Source organism: Balaenoptera acutorostrata, chromosome 1, assembly GCF_949987535.1.
Source record: "Balaenoptera acutorostrata chromosome 1, mBalAcu1.1, whole genome shotgun sequence".
NCBI lineage: Eukaryota > Metazoa > Chordata > Mammalia > Artiodactyla > Balaenopteridae > Balaenoptera > Balaenoptera acutorostrata.
Window position 1 is genome coordinate 165,198,310 of NC_080064.1, and position 18,298 is coordinate 165,216,607.

Genomic DNA, 18,298 nt, shown 5'->3' on the forward strand with positions numbered 1-18,298 from the left:
CCCAAAGTTATTCAAATTAGGACAATTAGCCACTTCTGCTCCCACACCTTGAAACAGCCCAGGCATCACCCAGTCAAGTAGCGCTGAACTCAGCCTCTCCCACACTCCCTTGGGATGCTTTTAAAATAACTTGTTCCTTTGCCAGCTCCTTGCCAACCCTGAGAGCTCCGGTGGTGGAGGGTGGTGGTGGGGTTTGACTTGACTTTTCTTTAATTCACAGGTTGACCCTCAAAAGGGGCCTCTAACCGAATCTCGGGCCGGTGAGAGGTTTATCAGAGGAGAACAGGGCAGCTAGGAGCTCAAGTTTTTCCTTTCCTTGTTTAGCTGTGCTCATCCCCTACAGGGACTGGGGAAAGAAAATGCTATTAATTCCTAAACACAAACAGTAAGTCCCCCTTCAAGGGAGAACATTTCTCAAACTGAAATGTAAAGAAGCTGCAAATGAGGTCAGGTATTTGGCATGGGAGTGAGGTGTCATCTATTTCACGGTTTCTCTGCAACATTCTCAATTTAGAAGAAAGGAAAATGACAGATTTAATGAGTGGGGTGGCAGGAGTGGGGAAGGGATGGCACTGTCACTTGCCTGATGCAATTCCTGCTTGAATGGAACTGTCACCTCAAACTCAGGATGTCTAGAATAACACTCTCTGCTCCGTCTCTCGGCAAGCTCAGCGCCCCGACCTCCCCGTGACTATTTCTGCCATCGCCACCATTGTCCTCTCTGTCTCCCAAGCTAGAAACCTCAGGCATTCCTGACTCTTACCTCGGCCCTGGTTCCTATCTCTGCAGCCCATTTTCCTACCTTAGTAGTGTCTCTGACTATAATGTGGACAAACATGGTACTAAGGGTAAAAGAACAAGCAGGCTTTGGAGCCCAACAGACCTGGGCTTCAGTCACCACCCCACCCCAGGTCACCTGTCACCTTAGATCATCTGTCTGAGCACAAGTTGATAGTTCAGTAAATGGAGAATCACACTCCCCTCATCGGTGGCAATAAGAATTGTTCATATTTAACAACATATTCACAGCGCCCACTTCTGGGCCGGGCACAGACTGGTGTACACTGTGTAGGCAGGAGCGAGTCTCCCTTCCCAGTCCAGAGCAACCAGAGTGTCTCTGAAACAGGACTGCATGGCCCCACTCTTTAACCCAGATGGCCTCTATTGTTCTGACCGCGGCAGCACAGAGTCAGACTCTGGCTGATCTTCAAGATCATCAAAATCCATCCAGCCCAATCCTACTCCCCTGTCTCTTAACTCCTCTGCTCTAGCCAGGGTCAACTCACTCACTCACTCAGCAAACATTTTTTGGGTGCCTACCACATGCCAACATGCTGCTGGATGCTGGGAATGTGAAGATGAAAGGCTGCCCACCCTCAAAGAGCTCACAAGCGCCTTTCTGGTAGGGAGAGTGTATCTGCGGGAAGGGGCACGGGGTGGGGTGAGGGTGGATAGAACCATCATTGTATTACGGTGTAGGAAGTGATGCCGGAGGGGTGAGCATGGTGGGGGCTGTGGGAACACCACCAAGGGAAGTGCACACACGGCCTCTGTTCTTTCCTCCTACCCTCCAGTTAGCCAAATCCTACTCCGTAAGTCAAGGTCTTATTCATTCTGGCCCACACCTCTCCCATCTCTGAATTCCTCAAGTTCTTATCAACACTACTCATTTGCAGTCATCCACTGGCTGATGTCATTTCTTGTATTGCTGTTGGTTAAATTTTTTTTTAATTACTTTTTGTATACGTTGGCAATTTTTCTCCACTGGTTTATGCGATTGTAGAGGATACCCACTAAATTCTAGACAGCTCTAAATCTCTCGTGGAACCTATATATTAATTATTGGTGGCATAAGTGATATGTTCAGGGTTACTGACAATCACAAAGTCATGTATTTATTTGGCACATTCTCCCCTCACCGCTAGGTCCTGACTTCTGCATGGCTTACCCTTGAAATCCAACCCAAAACAAGAGAGAAGACCCCTGGTTATCTCTGAAACACTTTCCAACACACAATTTGCTACTACTATAGTTTTAAAACCTTTCCAAAAAAGATTTTAAGTGTAAGAAGATCATCAAATAAAATCTGAGGTGGACACCCAATATAGCAAACATAAAAGCAGAGCTGTTCTGGTTGGAGCCATGGTGACAGCTTACTGCTGCCTACCTCAGGAGGGAGACATGCAACTCTTCATCAACAGCCCCTGTCGCACATTCCAGATGGCAACAGTGTTAACACCACTACAGCATGAAGGCAAGCTCATCTTGCCCACAAATATGTGGAAATTCAATACATGTCCAAATATGACATTACAAATCAATGGGGGAAAAGATGGCCCCTTTCAACAAGTGGAATCAGAACAAATGGTTAGCCATACGGAATATAAAATAAAGTTAGAGCCCTACCTCACACCATTCACAACAATAAATTCCACATTTATTCAAGTCAGATTTGTGAGAAGCAAAACTTAAAAACATTTAAAAGAACACATAGGAGAATATCCTTATGATTTCAGGATAGGAAAGGTTGTGTGTATGTGCATTCTAAAATAAGCTCAAACAATAAAGGAAAAGCTAGACAGATTTGAGTATATTAAAATTTAAAATTTCCTATACATCAAAGAATCCAATAAAAAGTGAAAAGTTAAGCCAACTGTGGGAGAAAGTATTTGCAACCCATATCACCAACAAAAGATAAGTAACCAGAATATATAAGAAACACCCACACATCAATATTAAGAAAAAGAAAGGCCACCTAAAAGAGCTGTTTCTAGACTGCAATTCAAGAACTGCTCTGGGTACGTTTCCAGCTCAGTTCTCCCAGAAAACACAGTGAGGTGGTATCTTGTCCCACTGAGAAATGTTTATATTTTATTAGAGTTTATAATGTTTGTTACCATATATTATCTCAGTTTATCTATACAACAACTCTAGCATGTAGGCAGAACATATATTATGCCATTTTATTGATGAGGAAATTGAGACTCAAGAAGTTAAGTGATCAGTTTTAGGAAAATATATACATCACTTCCTAGTGAATAACAAAACCTAGATTTTCCACCTTCTAATCTACAATCTTTCCATTTAAAAAAAATTACCTCCATTTTTTAAAAAACACCTGTTCACACAAAAATCTGTACATGAATGTTCACAGCAGCTTTATTCTTAACAGCCAAAAACTGGAAATAACCCAGCTGTCCTTCAATGGGTAAATGGTTAACAAACTGTGGTACATCCATACAATGGAACGCTATTCAGCAATAAAAAGGAATTATCTAGTGATACACAAAACAACCTGGAGGGATCACCAGATAATTATGCTGAGTGAAAAAAAGCCAATCCTAAAAGGCTGGATACTATATGATGCCATGTATATAATAGTCTTGAAATGACAAGATTATAGCCATGGGGAACAGATTAGTGTTTCCAGGAGTTAAGGAATAAGGACTAAGGGAGGTGAGATGAGGTGAAGGGGGAGACAGGAGTATAACACGTCAACATGAGGGACCCCTTTAGTGACGGCACCGTTCAGCAGTTTGTATCAATGTCAAAGTCCTGGTTGTGACACTGTACTATAGTTTTGCATGATGTTAACCATTGGGGGAAACTAAGTAAAGGGTATGTGCAAGCTCTCTGTATTACTTCTGACGATTGCATGTGAATGTGTAATTATTTCAAAATAAAAGATTTCCAAAAAGCCCAGAAAACAAAGACCAAAACTGCCTGAAATCACACTGCCCTGTTGTCGTGCCAGTCATAGGTTAAATGAGATAAAGTATGGAAAGACACTTCTTAGACTGTCGAGTGCTCTATTAATACCAAGAGGCAATCACTATCCTCCTCCTCCACCAGCCTCATCAATGTTAATCATTGTCAGACTATTCTCTCCCTTCTGGGCCTTCTATATCCCTCCACTGTGGCTCTGTCACTGTATTTGTGTAACCTGTCCATTCCTTTTAATAGGCTGTTGCTCCTTGAAAACCAAAACCTTGTTATGTACCTCTAGATGCCCACAACCCAGCACATAACAAGCACATAGTAGGTGTTCAATAAATGGGTGCTGGATTGAAATTAGCTCATGATTTCCTCGTTCAATACCAGATGAACCAAAACTGGTGGCAGTGGGGAAGGGAGGATACTGGGAAGAAGAACACCCCAGCAGCCATGAGGCAATGCCTTGAAAGTTTCATCAATTACCTCCTCCTTCCCTGAGCCACTGAGAACCCAGATGAAGCAAAGGTCTGTACAGAGGGAGTGGCGGCAGTAGCAAAAACATAAGTTCAGTTCATCAGGCCTCCTTTTTTATCCTGTTTCAAGCTCCACAAATGAAAGAATTGACCATTTATAGTTTGGGTCACTGGAACAAGATGGAAAGGTAGGCTACAGTGTACTCTTCTGGAAAAGATTTTAAAGGTTAGCTGACAGCCCTTTTCCTGACATGATTAGACTGAAGAATTGCCGGGGGCAGAAGAATATACTAAATGATCTGTTGGGATCTCTCAGAGACCTCACACTCTGTCTGGGCAAACAGATTTGGCTCATGGGGTGGGGAGGGGGTTCCCACACCCTGAAAACAATGCTAGCAGCTCCTTACTCCTCCTCCAAATAGTTCTCGAGCATTTAAAAAAAAAAAAAAAAAAAAAAAGCACAAGCGAGTGCTTTGCTGCTCCTAATGTTATCGGATAATTTTTCAAATTCTTATTCAATTACATATCATGGTCTTATCTGCAATCTCCACAGGCCAAATAGCCCTGCTTTCACATCATGCCCACTGAGCCTGCACAACACAAGTAATTCCAGCTCTCATAAACATGAGATCGTTTTACATTAAGTTTTGTAAGAGAGTGTATGTGTGCACATATACGTGCATGCGCACACCTGTGCTCAGGAGTGCCTCATCTTCTGTGAGGAACAAGGAGAAGACTTTAGGTAACAGAAGGTTAAAAACTTGGGAGGTTTGTTTCTGCCTGGATAATGATGAACTCTTTTTGCTGCTGAATCCGGAAGAGCTAGCATTTCTGGACTGGCAGCCCTGCTCCCTGGCCCAAGAGGGAAAGAAAGCTCACATGCACACATGTACTGTCAGAAAGAACTAACTGGTATCGATCGATTTCAGGCTTTGGCAGTGGGAACACTACTGTAGTTTTAAAGGGTACTAGGTGTTTTAAAATTGTATTGTCACTGGTCTTAAAATATCCAGATCAAGAACCTCATTAATCAAATCAACAGATATCATCTACCCACAATGCTTCAATGTTTGTTTAAAACTGCTGACAGCAAAGCGTTGAGATAACTTACATCACCACAAATCACTGAATAAATAAGAGAGATCAAGAGATACAGCACAACTGACTCCAAGGACATCTAAAACACAAAGCTTACTAATGTCATTTAAAGATGAAAACTTAAACTAACATGTGGAATCTAATATTTAAAAATGATATAAATGAACTGATTTACAAAACAGCAACAGACTCACAGATTTCGAAAACAAACTTATGGTCACCAAAGGGGAAACATGGTAGGGAGGAATAAATTAGGAGTTTGGGATTAACATATACACAGTACTATATATAAAATAGATAATCAACAAGGACCTACTGTATAGCACAGGGAACTCTACTCAGTATTCTGTAATAACCTATATGAGAAAAGAATCTGAAAAAGAATGAATATATATATATATGTATAACTGAATCACTTTGCTGTACACCTGAAACTAACACAACATTGTGAATCAATTATACTCCAATAAATTAAATAAAATTTAAAAAAAGATGAAATCTTAAACCAGGAGTAGGAGAGATGAGTAGGAAGAACCTACAGTATCTGTTCTATGGTTTCTAGCCTTCTCTTAGGACAATTATGAACATGTAAACTCTATGTGTCAACTCACTTGAAGATAACCATTTTGGATCGTATGTCCTAAAAATGACGAAGCAAGGAACTAGTAATCCATCTTTCTACTTTCTAGCTGAGAAGCTGAGAATCCCAAAAGTGGAAGGACTTGTCCAACATGACATAGCTAGTCCTCCATGGCCCTACAGCCCTCCTTCCCTCCCTGTGAATGATATTTTTTAAATGCTGTACTGATAAAAATATGAGCTGTCATCATTATTAATGGTACTCATTTTAAAACGACAGACTGTTACTTAGCCTATTCATTAGGTGGAAAGAAAACAAACACAAACGTGGAACACTTCCACTCCATATTACAGCATACCTCATCACAATCCACAAAGAAATCCCTTAGTTGACAAAGGGCCTAACACATGGAGAGGAATATAAGAGGCAAGAGGCCATCCTACATCCTGGGAGAGCCTGAAGTCACTTACCCCACAGCCCAGATGTCTAGATTAACCCTACCCAGTTCCACATCCATGCCACCTCCGCCCAGTTTGTCCCAGACCAGATGTCAGGGATTAAAAACCTCCTACTTCCTTATTCCATAATTTTAATTTAAGACAATCACCCAACTTCCATTTTCTTTTTCTTTTAAACTCAAGTTCTGCACACAACATAAATTTCTATAATACCCAGCATTAACACAAGTTCCACCTCTGGCCCATGACCATTGATGAGGAAAACCATATACACCAGTATCAGGGGAGAATTTTCTCACTCTGTAAGTCTCTGAGCTTACTGGAAGTCCTAGGTTTAATATATTTATCCTGATTAAAGCATTTATTGTCCCTAGTAACCCAGTCACAAGTCCACCTCTAGGTCAATCAAGTAACTATCCCTCACCTCAATTTCCCCAGCTGTGAGGCTCACCTTTCTATCAGATAGTGACACCTAACCAAGTGTCACTTCAGATGCTCTCCAGAGCAGCTGCCACTGTGCCACCACAGGGGTCCACGCTCCATGTGTGCAGCAGCCACACAGACATGGCAAGCCCTGGGGCTGGGGAGAGTGTCATTCAGACAATACAACAGGTTTTGTACTTACAAGTGTGCCTGCGAAATAGGGGCAAAACTGTTACCTTCAATATCTTAAATAAGCAAAACTAATGGACCATGAAAGCTGCGGCGGGCCTTAGAAATTTTCTAATTTAACCCCACTTTCCTAGATGAGAAAACCAAGGCATAGGCAGATCAAATAGGTACATACTAGGAAGACATTTAGAACACTGCATTTAGAACTCCTTTTCGCATCAAGATACTAGGAAATGAGAACAATCAACTAAATGTCCACAGCATTTCACAGTTTCAAAGGCATTTCAAATGAATTATTTCATTGGAGCCTCACAACAATGTTGAGTGGGCCTGGTTTCCCACTCTGCCTTCATCACTTACTAGCTGTGTGCTTTGGAGTAAGTTATTTAACCTCCCTGTTTCTCATCTGTCAACTGGGGATAATAATAGTAGCTACCTCATAGGGCTGTTGGGAGATTCATGAGTTAAGACTACACGTAAAGCATTTCAAATACAATTTAGACATAAGAAGTACTCACTAAATGCTAGCCATCTTCATCATAATCACCATCACCATTAGCCAGGGCCAAGAATTGTTGTCCCGATTTTACAGATGAGGAAACAAACAAGGAATTTTGAGACCTGAGGTGAGTTACCCCCAAAATCACAGTTGTAAATGGCAAAGCCAAACTAGAGCCAAGGCTTTCTGACTCCAAATCCAGCACTCTTTCCCAGGGAACCATGCTGCCCTGTAGTTCAGTTTGTTATGGACCCAAAGAAGTATTGCTCCAAAATAGATATCTCAGTCAAGATGCTTTCCCAAAGAGCAGTTTACTCATCTGACAAGATCTGGCCCAATTACCCTCACCCCCCTAAAATAAATAAATAAACACAAGAAAAAGACTAGTGGGAAAAAGGAGCAGATCTCCAAGGGGTTTCAACATTTGGAGAAATTGGTGCCAACTCTTCAGAAACAGGATGTATTTCTTAAAGCTCCAGGCATATCACGTCTTGGCCAGCTCACGCTCCTGGATACCTTTGTTTTCTGTACTTTGTCTTCCTGTGGAGCCCATGGCTGGTGAGGTCACCTTCTCCAGGGTGAGCACTCAGACCCTACTATGATTTGAAAGGAAGAATCTGGGCTCAGGCAGCAAAGACAAGGTCCCAACTTTCATGATGCCTTTTGGGTCACCTGCCCACTGATTAGTGCATTTTTAGAAGAAAAGGTTAAAAAAAAAAAAGGCTCTGCCTTCTCCCTAACAGATGGCATCCTAAAATACTCATAGAAATGGAGGAGGTGCACTTCCCAGCTGCTCTTCCTTCCTCATGAATGTATATTTCAAGTTCAGAACCCTTCGTTCACAATGTATAAATAAAGTCAAGGCTACTTAATACCAAATGACTAGAAAAACCAGCGGGGAGAGTTTTTCTGTTGGGCACTTTGGACCTTTCTTCCCCTTTTACCATAGACCATGTAGCTGCTTCTAATAAGGCAATAGCTCTCTCCAAAGCCATGCCTCGAAAAAGTATCCCAGCAGTTCTTCTTCAGGTCAACTCTGTTTTAACTCCTGGTCAAAACAGACCTAAACTTTCTCAAATTTAGACCTGGAATATCTGTTTTAAATGATGAATAAATCCTGGACAAATGTAGAATGTGTTTTGCTTCAATTACAGAAAAACCTTACTTTTGTTTTAAACTCTTTCGAATTTCAGAGTTAATATTTTCCTTGAATTTTAAGGAAAGCCATGATTGAAGAACTCAAGTATAGCTCTGGGGCAATGATTCTAAAGGGGCAGAGGGGGTAGTAAATAAGGAAAAACTTAACACCATTGGGGAACCTCCACAGCGCGACATAGTTTGTACTCGTCCCTGTATGATGATAATATTCACAATGCTTAATCTACTTTGAATTTCAAATAACATTAACATAAGGAGAAGTCTTGTTATTGGAGTAGGAGGAGAAATGCAGAAGCAAGGCATCCTGGCATTGTCAAATCCAACCTCAACTCAGAAAAGGTTCACATTCAATTTATAAGTATTTATTCATTTCCATGCCAGAAGCTGGACGCATGGAAATGAATAAAAGACAATTCCATTCCCCAGGTACTCAGCTACTTATAAATAATGAGGTGTAAATGAAGAGATTACAATGTAATATGATGAGTGCAATATACAAATAAGCACAAAGACACTGCTGAGGAGATGCTGAGGGTGGGCTGATTAACCCTGTGCAGAGATGCTAAGGAATCCTGCTTGGGATCTTGCACAAGGTCACTATGCAGAGAGTAGGGATAAGCAGGGAAGACTTCCTGGAGGTGGTGACATCTGAGCTGGGTTTTAAAGGATAAGTTTTCCAGGTTCAAGGAAAAGGACCCATTCCAAACAGAAGACACAGCATGGATAAAGCATGAAGCACGAAATAACATAATGCAGTAAGGGAATGAGAGGCAGTTTAGCCTTCTAGTGGTAAAAAATGTGATCAAGGTAATTGGGAAGTGATGGATGTAAACAGTCTATGCTATGACCTTAGCAGAACGATAAGTTTGGTTTTTTAAAAAATCACTTTGGTGGTATTATGTAAGATATATTATCAAGATCAAATTAAGAAACTACTTCTAAAAAAATTATTTGTAGTAGTCCAGGTCATTCATTTATGCATTCATCATTACAGCCAGTATATATTTACTAAGAGCCACCATTTAGGCTACAACACTATTCTAGACATGTTTACTATCTGAAGGGGCCCCCCCATAGTAAGAGTTACTTATTTAGCATTTAATACTTGCCATACATGGAGCTAGCATTTTACACACATTCACAATAAACCGGCAAGGTTGGTCTTATCTCTGTGTCACAGAAGAGAAGTTGAGTGAGCAAGGATATACAGCAAGGAGGTGATATTGACAAGATTCCAACTGAGGGCTACTTCCAAAGCCTACACTCTTTGCAGTGCACTGCACTGCACTACACAACCTCAAACCATTCCTACCAGAAGTCTAGCAGTAGAGAGAAGACTAAAAGACAAATATTTAAAACCTAAAGCAGTACAAAATCAATGCCATAGTGCTATGTGAATGAACTAGAGAGAAGGGTCATTTCTGATCAGTGTGACCAAGGAAGGCATCCCAGAAAAGTTGAGCTTTACTAGAAGGGTGAGATCTCAGTAGGTGGAGATGTGGGGCTGGGCAGGGAGAAAGAGGGATTTCATGAACAGTGCTCAGAACTTAGACTCTGGTGATGGCCGAGGTTCTAATTCCTGTTCATTCACTAGCTGCAGCCTCTGGGTGAGTCGCTGAATCTCCTACACCTCACTTTCTTCATCAGCAAAATGGGATAATAACAATATATTCCTCCTAGAATTGGTGTAAGAATTATGAAATAATTTATGTAGAGTATTTAGCATAATGCCTAGTACATTAAGCCCCAAACAAACAGCAAAATATTAGTTAATAGTATATGCGTCTAAAGAATGGCAAATAGGGAATTCCCTGGTGGTCCAGTGGTTAGGACTCCGCACTTTCACTGCTGAGGGCCCGGGTTCAATCCCTAATTGGGGAACTAAGATCCTGCAAGCCACGTGGTATGACCAAAAAAAATAAAAAATAAAGAATGTCAAATAGTGCAGATAGGCCTCCAGTCCTTTTAAAGTAAAATGAAAAAGTATGGTTGACATGATAGGTTGCAGCCAGATTGAAGACCAAGTAATATTCACCTTGGAAAGCTGGTCTCTATTCAACAGACGATAGGGAATCAATCATTAGAGGAAAGAAGCCATATTCATAACACTCTGAGCAGATCTCCCATGGGAGCCCCCAGCCCCTCCCCTTGGCATCTGGCTCACTTGTGACCAGTTTCAGAAGAGGCCTGAGGCCCAGGGGACTAGTTCAAGCAAGGACTATAGGAAAATAGATACTGTCACTCTTCAACTTGTAACGTATCCAAGATTTTTTTCTTTTCTTTCTTCCCCTATCCTGTACCCTCTCTCCTAAACATGGTACTAGCTGAGACACAATTATTAACACAACTTCCCTGGGAGATTGTTTATTTTTATTTACTAAGGTTAAATAAATTTTCCAGGGACCAATCTGGGTGGCTTGGATCATTATTTAAAACTTGGTAATATCTGGCTTATACTTATTTGTTTTTAACCTAATGTCATTTCTATAATGCAGTATTATCTTACTCATTTATTAACACATTATGATGAAGAAACTTTGTGATGGTTTCATTCACTTATCTTGATTGTGATGTTTTCACAGGTAGACAACATGCCAAAACTTATCAAATGTATACCTCAAACATGTGACGTTTATTATATGTCAGTTAAACCTCAGTAAAGCTGTTAAAAATACAATAACAGTTTAGTCATTCATGTAATTATTAAAAGGTATAAAATTAATATACAATGCTTATACTACCAACATAAATATATACTCATAATATGAAAATATGTATATTTAAAGGTTAATTCTAAAAATTTAATGAGGACAGGTGATTATATAGAAATGTATACACAGGCCTGTAAAACTTTGGTGTAGAGGACATTTTAAAAAAATAGGAATATACCTATGTTCACGGCAGCATTATTTGCAATAACCAAAAGGTAGAAACAACCCAAGTGTCCATGGATGGATGAATGGATAAACAAAACGTGGATTATACATATAATGTCCTTAAAAAGGAAGGAAATTCTGACACATGCTACATCCTGGATGAACGTTTAAGACATTATGCTAAGTGAAATAAGCCAGTCACAAAAGGACAACTACTGTATGATTCCACTTATATGAGGTACCTAGAGTTGTCAAATGGGGGCAGGGGGCAGCTATTGTTTAATGGGTACAGAGTTTCAACTCCGCAAAATGAAGAGTTCTGTGGAATGATGGTGGTGATGGTTACACAACAATGTGAATGTAATTAATGCCACTGAACTGTACCCTTAAGAATGATTAAGATGATAAATTTTATGTTATGTGTATTTTACCACAATTAAAGAGAGAGAGAGATGAGAGTTCCTACACATTATTGTAAAATCAGTAAAGGTGTTATTTTGTAATTTTCAAAGACATTTTTAAGTGCTCTCATTACTTATTTTTAAATCAAACAACTTTGAAGGTAACTCTCCCAGATTCCCCAAAAGTCCAATTCTGTAGCTGACCAGTTAAAACTATTCACTTGAATTGTATTACCAGTAGAGATATCAACTTCTTTTTCCCTACAACATGACATCATATTTTCCTAACAAAGCCCTCAGAGGTCTAGGATCTAAAGTAATCACAATTCCCATGAAGAAAACCTCTCTTCTGGAAGGAGAACCCTACAGGTGCCACCAGCAGCCCACGTTTATCTAGAGTGAACAGTGGGAGTTTAGGAGTCAGGGGCTGAGCACCTGCTGATTTTAAAAGGGTGTGGACCCTACATATCAGGGCCAGGTCAGACCCTGTAAACTTCAAAACAGAGAAATGATTAGGGCTTGTCTGGGCTGTCAACCTGTGTGGTGCATAATTACCAGATGGGCTTCTCCAAAGGAAATTTCTGTTCCCATTCCCCAAGAGAATGCCTGAAATTGGAAAAGTTAAGGACTCCTCACAAACCTTGTTTCTAACCATTGCTACTTTGCACAGCGCACAGCATCCCCAGCTCCTTGCCCACCACCTTCCTCCAGGGCCTTTTAACTTGGAGATACAGAGTACAGTACTTTAATTTTTCCAAGAGCTTCATTTTCTTCCAGGAGCTCACCTTACTTAGAGTCCTATTTTCCCTGAGCAAAGGAAGAGGTGCCTTCAATCATCTCGCAGGAAGATGATAGCATCTGCTCGGGGATTCCAATGAGATGTTTTACTGCAGCTTTTCACAAACTTATTATATTTAAAGCTCCCTTGAGGAATGGGGGCTGGGAGGAAAGAAGCTTCCGAGAAGACCTTTGCTGGCAGGAGTGAAGAACCGCTCACACCTCCCCGGGGAACAAGCTTGTTTAAATATCAGCAATCCACATTCCCAAGTGTGTGTGCACACACAATATGTCTAAAGTTTTAAATTTCATCTCCTGCTCTGAAAGGGTCCTGAAAGGGTTAAACTGTTCCAGGCAAAGGCTTTTCTATCAAAATGCTCCAGATGGAAATTACAAAATTTCACTTCTCAGCTCTGTGGTGCTCACACACTGTTCTTCTAAGACATTAAAAAAAAAAAGACAAGACCCCTAATGTTCTCAAGAAAGAGAATTTGACGGCTCAGCACACAGTGCCACTCTGTTTCAGATGATTCCTCCTAGAATATTTGCATTAACTGTCAATCTCAAGTTTTCTGGGGGACAGTAAAAACTCAAGGTGTGGAGAGGGTACAGGAAAGGTAGCCTTGAACAAAGACAGGACAATAGCTGGGAGGGTTTGCTGTGATGTGAACTCATCCAAATGCCAGCTAGATTATCACCTCTTGTGATGGTTATGCCCTGCACCTTACCACCTTTTGCTGCTCCAATCCCAAAAGAAGCTAACTAACTAGAGGCCAAAAGGCCTCAGGTTATGACGATGAATCTGACCATGAATCTGTCAAGAATTTGCAGAGATGAATGTATATGAAGCACTTTGTAAATTGAGCCCATGTACAAATACGAAGAGTATTATTGCTTTCGAGTCAGAGATTGAAAGGCATGAACTTTCAAAGGAATCTGAACACCCACAAACCAGAAACAATGATGGTTTTTAAGAAGTCGGCTCCAAGGCAGACTAAGGAGTCACGCCCCTCATAAAACCACACTGGGGTAGGGTTGGGGCTGCAGTCTCAGAAGTCCCTCAGGGCACACGCAGGCAGGTGGTTTAAAGGGACCCAAAACCACAGGATAGACAGCGTCCCCCAAAGTCCATTAAGGGTCCCCTTGATTCAAACCATTCTGACTGAAAAGCAAGACCCAGGACTCTGGTCAGAGACACAGAACAACAGCGGCCAACAATTAGACAGTTTACCTGTTCATTTTACGGAATGGGAAACTGAGTTCTAGAGGGTTTAAGTGACTAAACCAAGATACCTTTCACTACTACTGGAGGAACTTAAACTAGAACTCAAGTTTCATCCTAGACTTGTTTCCTATCATTATAACTGGCACTTTGGGAGTGAAAAGGCAATGTGGCCTTAATGGTCATCCCATTTCAGCAGACCTTACTATTATTGAGCATTTACAAGTGCCAGATACTGTGCTAAATGATTTTGATATACTGTCTCATTGAATCCTCACAATGACCGTAGGAAACACATATTATGTTGCCTATTTTCCAGGTTAGGATCCCGAGGCTTGGACAAGTCAGGTAACCTGCCCAAGGAGCGAGGCAAGCGAGTGACAGCGCTGAGATTTAAACCTGGATCTCTTTGACTCAAAAACTTGCGCTCTTAACCACCAGACCAAAAAAGCAATTTTCTCTTTTATCTTGGCATCTATAAGAGAGGTAAGACTGGCAGCACTATGAGTCCCACACAACACATAAAAAGCTGAAACATCATAAATCTGACCAAGGGCTTCCAGCTAGCAGGGGAGCAGAGCCAATCGAGAACCTGGGTCCTTTGTCTCCAAGTTCTATGATCTTCCATGGAGAACACAGACTCTAGATTGCAAGCTTCATGAGGGAGAGGACTTTTTCTTGTTCACTGCTACATCATCAGTCCCCAGAACCCATTGAAGGCACTCAGTAACTAGTTGATGAATAAAGAAGTGGAGTCCACCTGCTGTGGTTTGGCTGTGTGACCTTGGGAGGGCTTCTTTATCCTCTCTAAGCCTCAGTTTCTTCATGCAGTGAATAGAGGATGAAGTAATATTCACCTCCACGTTTTAAGTGAAGATTAAATGAGACAATTCTTATAAAGCACTTGGGACAGGATGGAACATAATGACCACCCAAAATGTAATCTATTATTATCACTATTACTACTAGTATCCATTGTCAGACTTTGGCTTCTTGAGTTTTTTTTTCCCTACTCTGGTCAAATGATGTATCATAATAAATATGAATAGAATAGAATAGAGAATTGGGAGTCAGTAACCTGCTTCTAGTTTCAGATCTACCACCACCTAGCTGTGTGACCTTGGACAAGCCTCTTTATTTCTCTATACTCCCCTCAGCTGTAAATGAGGGACTAAACCATTCAAATCAGTCTCTTAAGCATTCATTGGGCACCTTCTCTGAGTAAGACATCATGCTCGTCCACCTATAAAATTCTACGATCCTGAATAGTGTTAATGAAAAAATATCAGTGCAAATCAAAAGAGTCCCCTGCTTGTGGCAAGGGTGAAGAGAAACCCCAAATAGTCAACTGCATTACATCATCTCAATGAGTAATGTTTGTAAATACACAAAGTATTTAATTGAGACACTTGTGAGAAATCCTTCACCAATACAGAATCAGCAGATACAGTTCTATTAACACCTATCAGTCCCGAACCTTCCAAAAAATAAACATGCAAAGTCACTTTGCACCTTAGTCAAATGGCGTGCTCCTGGAGAGAAATCTGGGAAAGTCAAAGTTATTAACGCTCCCTATGGCAACAGTTAAGAATAGGATGTATTGGGCTTCCCTGGTGGCGCAGTGGTTAAGAATCTGCCTGCCAATGCAGGGGACACGGGTTCGAGCCCTGGTCTGGGAAGATCCCACATGCCACGGAGCAACTAAGCCCGTGAGCCACAACTACTGAGCCTGCGCGTCTGGAGCCTGTGCTCCGCAACAAGAGAGGCCGCGATAGTGAGAGGCCCGCGCACCGCGATGAAGAGTGGCCCCCGCTTGCCGCCAACTAGAGAAAGCCCTCGCACAGAAACGAAGACCCAACAAAGCCAAGAATAAGTAAATAAATAAATAAATATTTGAAATAAATAAATACAGTCAAGCTATCTCTTTAAAAAAAAAAAAAAAAGAATAGGATGTATTAAAAAAAAAAAAAAGAATGACATATCTGGTTAAAACTGCAGGGGGGATTCCAGCAGCAAACTGCAGTGCATCTGGACAGGACACCGAGGCCAGTGGCTTATTGTTTACAAAAAGAGGCCCAGATTATGAACAGTGACAAGAGGCCAAGACCTCAGTTATACCTCACAACCACACCTCTCCCAATCCCAGTTCAACTGAAGCTATCCATCAGTCAACTCCCCCATCTCTGCAATAAACCCACCAATATTTGCAGCGCAGTGGATAGAAGGTCCCTCAGGGCACCTCCAGCATTGACCAAGCTGATGACATTAAAAAGATCCTACAGGCACAGTGGGGACTTCAAACTACCTTCCAACCTTCCAAGAGATAAAGCAGCTGCCCATTTCAAACTCTAGCCCTACTCGCACCCCCCGCAATCATTAGACAGGAGGCATGGCCCTTCCCAAGTCCTCTAGGATAGGAAAAGGTCTTCTCACATTGGTGCAGGGAAAGAAGGAGGGGCCCCTCCCTCTGTACTCTGAAACAAAGGAAAACCCAGAGCTCCAACCATGTGGTGTAACATTCAAGGCCACCCACCTCTCCCACTACCCAGCTGAAGTCTCAGTGGGCTAGAGCCACATGGCTCTTTCCAGTGACTGGCCAAGAAGGGACGGTGCCTTGCATAACCATATGCTGGGGCTCTTTAACAGGCGGGAACCCCTTCTATGGGAATTGCTGGTTAAAAAAGGCTATCTGGGAAGGGGTTTTGATTCATGTGCCAAGTCAGGCAGTAGACTAGATGTGCTGGCAGGTCACTTGCTTTCTCTAGGTCCACATTTTGCTTTACCCCTCATATTTTTGCAGAGAGGTAAGCAGGCCTTTAAAAGCATGTATTCTGGAGCAGAGGACAACACAGAAGGGTTAAACAATTATGTCTTCCCATTCTCCAGACTCAGCACCACCCAGCAACAACCCAACTCCACTCAGGTTTAGGTGAGGGCGGAGACCGGGTGTGAGTGACCTTATTCTTTCTGTTCTCTGATCTCTGAATGCAGACAACCAGAGACCAGGTAGGTACAAGGTGCACCCAAGGTGGCCACAGACTTTCTGTGCCTGATGCCATAGCAAATGTCATGTTTTGATATAGTGCATCAGAAAAAACCCCCGCCTCTCCCAGGGCTCTCCAAATGGTACACCTTCTCAAGGTTGCCTTTCTCTGCCTGGACTCCTCTTCAACCTCTGAAATAAATTCCCAAACACCTGTCAGATTTTAGTTGTCCTTCAAGGAAATCTGACCCAGACACCCAGAGGCAAATTGCCGCCTTTCTCTCTCCAAGAACCTCCTGCCCCTCCCCCCATCCTATTTAGCCTGGGGAAAAGGACTGCCAAAATAATGGCCAGCCCTACAGACAAATCTAAAGCCCACTCCGAAAATTCCTTTCCAGAGCCTGTGGCCCCTGGCATGGCCAATCCCTCGGAGGCTCAGACCCACATATGAAACCACCTCTGGGGTCAGCCTGCCCCCACCTGCTCCACCCAAAGAAATGAACATCTTGCAAATCAGGGTGGAAATCCATGTCTCAATGGTCTACAGAGAATATGCATTATGCTATTTTTCAAAGCCCTTACCTTTGACCTGAGTATCGTACTCTGCTATAATCTCCTTATCCTTTTTGAATTTGGCTGGAGACGTCATGTTTTCCTTCTTTCTTCCAAATTCGAATTGTGAATTGATAAATCCACGGGAAAAATCCAACCACCGAAATCAATACCTCCAAGATCGCTTCTCCCAAGGGCAGAAGGGGCCCCCCGCGGTGGTCTCCAGCGCTCCGGGGAGCGCGGGCTGCGGGCTGGGCAGGCGGCTACGGCGGACACATGCAGACGGTGGGCGCTGGGGCCGGCGCGGCGGCGGTTGGTTCCTGTGCTAGAGCCCAAGCCGCAGCCTTAGCATTAGCCGGGAGAACTGCAGCGCCCGGAGGCTGGCCTGGGGTCTGACATCAACGACACAGGCGGGGAGTGGAAGTCCTTCCGCACAACATGGTGTGGGGAGCGCGGGGATGTGGACTCGCCCAGCTGGGTCCCCGGGAGGGAGTGGGTGCGTATCGGGGTGCCGGGGGAGGGCTGGGCGTGCTTCGCGGTTTTTTGTTGCACAGCCTCGAAGATGCTGCAAATCAAATCCCAAACGGGAGCCGCAGCAGCGCAGACTGGATCGGAAGTCGTTTGCTCCGGTTCACTTGCCTGTAAATGCAGGGAAAAGAGGAGGGGGCGATCAGCCCCAGCGCAGATCCTAATCGATGCGGGGGTGGGGTGAGGGAAGCCGTTCCCAGGCTGGCCTGGGCCCATTCATCTCAGCCAAACGCCGCCCGGCTCGCAGAGCCCGGCGCAGCGAGGTGGGGAGGAAGGAAGCTCCCTCCGGATTTTGTTTTAAGGCTGAAAGAAAACACTTTGGAGCAGCCGCCTTCGAGGGCTTGGGGTGGGGACTAGCGGCGGGAAC

General features: G+C 42.8%; 1 protein-coding gene across 2 annotated transcripts in view; it reads right to left on the minus strand.

Annotated features, from left to right (window-relative positions):
• Positions 1-18,298, minus strand: part of LBR (lamin B receptor) — a 181,659-nt gene that overhangs the window by 161,721 nt on the left and 1,640 nt on the right. For both annotated transcript variants that reach the window (XM_057526778.1, XM_057526766.1), the window contains exon 2: positions 17,434-18,042. The gene's annotated coding sequence lies outside the window, so the exon portion shown is untranslated. The remainder of the gene's footprint in view (positions 1-17,433; positions 18,043-18,298) is intronic.